The sequence below is a fragment of the Myotis brandtii genome, unplaced genomic scaffold (genome assembly GCF_000412655.1).
Source record: "Myotis brandtii unplaced genomic scaffold, ASM41265v1 scaffold134, whole genome shotgun sequence".
Taxonomy (NCBI): Eukaryota; Metazoa; Chordata; class Mammalia; order Chiroptera; family Vespertilionidae; genus Myotis; species Myotis brandtii.
Window position 1 is genome coordinate 1,373,675 of NW_005354756.1, and position 6,889 is coordinate 1,380,563.

At 43.0% G+C, this 6,889-nt stretch overlaps 1 long non-coding RNA gene across 1 annotated transcript; it reads right to left on the bottom strand.

Annotated features, from left to right (window-relative positions):
* Positions 1-247: 247 nt before the first annotated feature.
* LOC102254238 lies at positions 248-2,154 on the bottom strand. The gene is made up of 3 exons (XR_313253.2): positions 1,941-2,154; positions 1,128-1,169; positions 248-808 (listed from the first exon to the last, which is right to left on the bottom strand). It is a non-coding gene; the product is annotated as an uncharacterized LOC102254238 (long non-coding RNA).
* Between the last annotated feature and the right edge of the window lie 4,735 nt (positions 2,155-6,889).

Sequence of the window (6,889 nt, forward strand, 5' to 3'; positions counted from 1 at the left end):
CCGTTGCCTTCCATATGCACCCGGACCAGGGATCAAACCCAAAACCTAGGCATGAGCCCTGACCAGGAGTCGAACCCACAACCTTTGTGGTGTGCTGGATGACGCTCCAACCAACTGAGCCCCCAGGCCAGGGCTGACTGGCTCCTTTTAATTAGGTCCCTTAAATTACTGTATAATTGTAATTGTTATTCAGCCCTACTTGAAAGTAAACAAATACTAGTAGAGAACAGGGCAAGGAGGGTGTGGTCTCCTCTGGACGCTATAGTCGAATCTCCTTGGGAAGAATCCTCTCCCAGCAGAAAGGTAAGACGAAGTAATTACTCCATGCATTTATAAACAATAAACCCCGACTCTCTAAGAACGCCAGTTAAATATACTTCTTTTGACAGCCTGCAAACACTGGACAATAATCAGGATCCGCTTTGCATTTAGCAGTTCACCAAGTGGGCTATTTATGGGTTGGAACTTTTGATTTGCAATACATCATCTCAGGCTTCGGTGTTATCTTTTGATTTCTCTCCAGCCGAACAGGCTAAGGAGTTGTAAATACCTCTCGTCAGACTACATGGTTGGCTATTCTCGCACACACAAGTCATCTAGGAACCCACTGGGCAAATTCGGCGGAGAGCCACGGCGGACGGCTCGCATCTGGTGTGCGCTGCAGGGCGAGGGAGGGGCGGCCAAGGTGGTGGGAGGCGATGGCCATGGTGGTGGCCGTGGCAGCAGCCGTGGTAGGGACGCTCATGGCCGCTTCAGTTACAGCAGCGTCAATCTTCATCATCGGAGTTGCGCGTTCTCCAGGCCTTCACTGATTTGACACAACAGTTTGCCATACAAAAGTGCACGTTAATGGCTACCACAGAAAGTGTGAAGGAGAAGCAGTGGGGACATCACCCGTGATATTCAACGAGCACAAAGGTGTATGTTTCTCAGTGTCTCTAAGAACTGAAACAGATACCGCTGCATTGCTAAGAAATTATGCTGTGGAGATATACCCCTCCAACACACACACACACACACACACACACACACACACACCCTCTCTATTAAAAATTTCAAAATGGTTGCAGATATTTCATTCACCAGAAGGTTAAAGGCGTTTCCCATCACAAGAAGGATTAACTTACCCGAGGATTCTGGGACTGCAGATGTATACTGCGGCAAAAATCCTAAAATTCATCGAAAAAAAAAATCATTTCTGGACTCCAGCTGCTAAAAATAATGGAATTATAGTAAATCGTGAATAAGATTAAAACAAGCCATTTTCACATTCCAAAGTGTTCAGGAAAGAAAGAAAAAAAAAAGGTTCTTTTCTTTTAACTCATTTCTTACACAATGCAAATTTTAAAGTAGCCTTTCTTTCCAGAGCACGGAGCGCCATGAAATCGATAATTTTTGATCTTTCGGTTAATAGGCAACATGGTGAGCCAGTGCAGGGACCGCGGGCAGCAGACATGTTCTTGTCAGCTCAAAATTTTCATATTGTTTTTGAATCCATTGAGATTTGTAGATGTGATATCACCGGTGGTTGTTTTGTTTTGTTGTTTTTTGTTTTTTTGTTTTTTGTCTTTGCTGGCATTAGGCTCTAGGGACGCACACCCTCAGTTTATCAACATAGGCATGTCTATTGCTTTCTATATATTAAAAACAGGGAGCCTTACTGGATCTTAAACAAAAAATTATGTAAAAGGAGTGGCTGGTGTGATTATAATCCCATCATGCAGGGTCCACGGTTCCCATTTAGTGAAATTTCGCAGAGGGCAACTTCTTAAGAACATCCCTGCTGTGCAGAGTGAAAAGCATGAACAAACCAAAGACAGAATTCATCTGTGTTTATATTTTACAAACAATGAAAAACCTACTCTTTGTATGCCTTTTTCCCCCACCTTATTATTTCATGGAAACTGCAGCATCCCCCCCGCCCCCATCCAAACACTCACCACCCCAGCAATGCGGTGTCTCGTCCCTCATGCTGCTCCTTCGTCGCCTTTTTTTCGCTTTCACAAATTCTGCACGCGCCATCTTTGTGTGGGGCGATTCTTTGCTAATTTCACTCACCCATTCTCTTACAAATCGGTTCAGAGATAGAAAATTACAGTGCGCTTTGGGGCTTCATTTGCCTAAATTTCTTTCCGTCTTCCCTTCTCACATAGACAAATGGAAACGTGGGGGGTGGGGGGGGGCAGCCAAAAAGGGAGATATTTCTATTATTTGCCATAACCTGTTGTATACAGTGGTGATAAAAAATATCATTAACATAATAGCAACAGCTGCAGCCTAAATAGAAGCTATGAGATAATTAATGTGCTACAACAAATTAATTTGCTGCAGGTGCCTCTGCTGTGAACTGAGTCACCCATGCCATGAAAGTATAAATACAATTAGGACCCCCCCCACCCCACATACAAAAGCAAAATCCAGAGCAAAATGTCTTGTTCAGTAAATATTATGCATGCCTATTGAAACAAAATAAATCCTCCTAGCCCCTTCCCCCCAATCCCCACCAACGTATCTCAAATGGCGTAGACACCAGTGGATGCGTGTGGACTTGGAGCGGGCGCGTATGTGTATGGGTGTGTATGCACAGAGGTGGCGGGTGTGACATTTTGAAACAAATGGAGGTTTCATGCTAAGTCTTGGAAAACAGATGGACCCGCTATAGATTTCTTTTAGAAGATAGAGAGGTGGTTTATCATATTTGCAAGCTCTGTTGGTATTAAAACAAAAATTAGATGTATTTACGTGTATCGCTGGAAGAAAAATAACAGTGTTGAGCAGTTGCCCATCTGAATTAATATATATATTTTTAAAAATCATCCATCTCACAGAAGAGGGAGGTGTGTTTGTCGTGTGGCAGTCTTCATCGGTGCGAGCGAGAGAGATTTTCACTCTCTCGCGCTGTCGCCCTGAGTGTTGATGGAGAATGTCACTGGCTGTATCACAAGGGGTGTGCACCAGGGCAGCTCGGACGAGGGCCTGGAGAAGGTCACAGTGCCAGAAGCAAATGTCCATTTTCTGTTTTGCTCCACTCAGCAAAAAGTAACTTTGGGTCCAGAAAAGTGGAGGAACTTACAGATTGATTTTTTTTTTTTAAACTACTTGACTCAAAATTCTCTTAGAGTAAGGACATGACTTACAGATTGAATTTTTTTTAAAAAAAAACTACTTGACTCAAAATTCTCTTAGAGTAAGGACATCATCCTTTCTGATTTTTTCTCCCAGGAATGCCACTGAAGGACATGACAGTTTTTTTTTCATTGCAGCCTTAATCGGTTGTTTGTTCAACAGCTAGGAAATAGAAATTGCATCATTTTCAAGGATATTGGTTATTAAAATTTATTGTATGTGTGATCTTAAGTTTTCATTCTAAATCTTACAGTAAATTGGATAAGTTTCTTGTGCAATGCAGGGATTTTGATTTAACTTTGCAAAAATTTTAGTATGACAGTTTTGTGTTCATTGCAGCCTTAATCGGTTGTTTGTTAAACAGCTAGGAAATAGAAATTGCATCATTTTCAAGGGTATTGGTTATTAAAATTTATTGTATGTGTGATCTTAAGTTTTCATTCTAAATCTTACAGTAAATTGGATAAGTTTCTTGTGCAATGCAGGGATTTTGATTTAACTTTGCAAAAATTTTAGTTCTAGGAGAAGATATAAAATTATTCAAACAGAACACTGTTGCAGCTCTACCCAGAAGGGACACTGCATTTGCATGGGTTTTCTTCGAAATATATTTTATTTCATATATTTCTTTCCGGGGGACAGCAGTGCTCTGAGCCACCTCCATTCTCTATGCAGGGGTAAGCGCACATCTGTCACCCCACATCTCCTGCAGTGACGGACATGCACTTCACTCTGTTTTCCTTTTGTTTATACTACAGCTCTTTCTTCATAATCCATTTTCAAATCTGCTCATATTTTGAATTTACATGATAGAATTTGAATTGGGAGGGGTGGGGAGAAAAAGGAACAAAGACCATATTGTTTGTCCTTTCAAAGGAGGAGAAAGAACTAGCCGATTCTTTGATAAAAATGAGAAAAGTGGACAAGTATGGGATTTTGCAGCAATCTGTCTGTCAGCCAACCGTCGTTCCACACAAATGGAACTCTGAAATCATGGAGTTCTGTCGTTACAAAATCAGGTAGGGAAAAGGAAAAAGTGCTTTCATTTCTCTGGCTTCAAGGGATTGTCTATTCCAACTATTTTTTTTTACTGATCACTGTAAGTTGTGTTAGAACCTGAGCTGTAAGGAATCAAGGTAGTAAATGTCTAACACACATTCCTCTTTCCTGCAAATGTTCTCTTTGCGTAGCACAGGGACCGGCTTCTTTGAAGCCTTCCTCCCATGACTTAGCTTTCTTAGGTTGTCAGTACAAGCGACACTGGGCAGGTTCTAAACAGTAAAAAACCGTGGTTGTGAGCCAACTTGTTTTGGGGTGGCTTGTTACATAGGAAAAGCTAACTGATAGAGCTACGACGATTCCATTGTCGGCTTGTTTTTAATAATCACATCGTACTGCAGGTTTATCCTGAGCTGTTTGTCTTCAGAACAACAACAAAAAGATTCTAAAGCTTTTAAATGATGCCGTCTTCTGAATGGAACAGTTTTGGGTACGTGCCCTGTAGATGAATATTTATTTAAATGAAATCCATGTACTTCTGTCCGTGCCTATATTAAATATCTACGAAGCACGGCTTCTTTTTTTAAGATAAAAAGTCCATATAGGAGTTGTAATATTTTCTTTCCTCCTCCCAGGGGATCCTCGCGGGCACCTTTTGGTTATAGTCACTCCACGCAGGACCGCGCTTCTAAAATCCTGAAGTCTTTTACAGGATCTGTTTTCAAGCATTGTCTCACCCTTTCTGCGTGTGTGCGATTCGTTTTTTAAAACTAAACTCAGCTTTATTTCTGATAGTTGCTGATTGTTGCAGAATCCTTTAGTGAATTACACATTGGTCTTTTCTATTAGCTGACTTTAAAGAAACCCCTTTTTGGTAAAAAAACAACAACAACACACAAACAAAAACAAAACAAAACAAAAAAACAACAACAGGCCACCATTCGTGTTTCTAGCAAATGTACCTAGAATCTATCCTGGTTGACAGAGTCTCTCGCATCACCATTTTCTCTTGATATTTAACTCTTTTGTGTGTTTTGTATCCCGCATCTTCCCTTTCTTTGATTTTGTTCTAACAAAGAGATGTTCGCATTTTCAACAGTGGACGAGGATACCTTTTCAGGGTCAGGAGATCCTGAGATTCCTCACACGATAATAGCTGTACTTTCAGTGTCTGTTGATTAGGAATCCTCATAATGACCAAAAGCTGCTCTAAAGCCAGAGATGCTTTTAAACAAATTTATGTTTTTATTAATCCCTGTGGAATTTACATGAATTTGAATACTAATCACACATGTAGGCGGAAGACTCACTTTTCAGGGCGCAGACGATCCTCAGTGCCTGTATGGGGCATCTGGTGAGAAAGCCACTGCAGTCACAAAGCAGGAGGAGCAAACCTCACCGCATGGCGCTCTAGCCGTGGGACCCGGATGGGCCTTTGACCCTCCTGGTCTCCGCAACCTGCCCCCCCCCCACCCCTTGCAGTGGCAGTAACAGCAGTGGCCAGGGGGTCACAGTGATCCCAGTGAACTTCACCTTTCACACGTGAGACCTCGCTTAACCATCACAACCAGTAAAGTATTTTCCCCCAGGTCATATCTGGGGAGATGAAGGAGTTGACTCCAGTTATCAGCTGGAATTTGAACTCTAGACTGGTGCTATCCAGGGCGGTAGCCATTAGCAGCCTGTGGCTATTCAAATGTAAGAGAATTAAAATGAAAGGAAATGAAAATTCCACCCCTCGGTCTCATTAGCGCATTTCCAGCCTCGGTAGCCCTACGTGGCTACCATATTGCACAGCGAGCAGATAACGAACCATCATCCCAGTCAGCGCCCCTGGGCAGTGCTGAACTGGCCCACTGCAAAGCCTGTGCTCTCACCAGTGGATTTAATTCCTTCTCACCCATTCACCCCTTCACTTGTTCCTCCATTTAACAAACATTTACCGAATACCTACTACATGCCAGGCGCCAGGGTGGACGCTGGAGAGCCATCCCACTGTGTTGTTGTCAAGATCAAACGAAACAGACATGAAAGAGCTTTGTAAAGGGTAAGGTTCTAGATAACAATGAGATACTTTCCTGTTGTAGTTGCTATAATAGTGGGACTGTGTTCTCTTCTTGGAATCCTTGGAATCTTCTTGGAGTCCCTGACCCGCACACACACACACACACACACACACACACCTAGCACAGTGCAATACCCATTAGAAGTGAACGTACTATCTCCCATTGCAGTGCACCTGTCTTGTTTTTGTCTATGCACTTTCAAACCCTTTTCCTAACTCGCGTGAATTCATCAGGCAGAGTGCTGTGGACAACATGGGCCGCGGCCGCTGGAGCGTGGGCATGAAGTCTAAGTTCAGCCCATCAGATGCTTCTCTGTGGGGGTTTGAAACTGGAGCAGATGACACAAGAAAGCCAAAACAGACTTCATTATTTCAGGGACTGTAGCAGTAATGTCCACTCTCTGTGCAGCTGTCCCCTCACTGGACTTGCAACGGGTAATCTTAAAGGCAGCTTGACTTTTGTCCACTCCACCCTGAGCACCCTCTTAAGCCTCCTCCATGGGGTGGGCCTGCCCTGGGTGCCACATGAAGCGAATGCTCAGGGCCTTCCTGGTCTTTGTCAGCTAACAAAGTCCTGTGGTTGTTAAGTCGCAATATATGGTGTCTGTTTATTAAGCCGCACTTCTATCTTCAGCTGAAGCTAAATTCTCCTCCCATCCCAGGTAGAGCTTTGAAGAGGGCAGGTTGACTCCTTCCTCT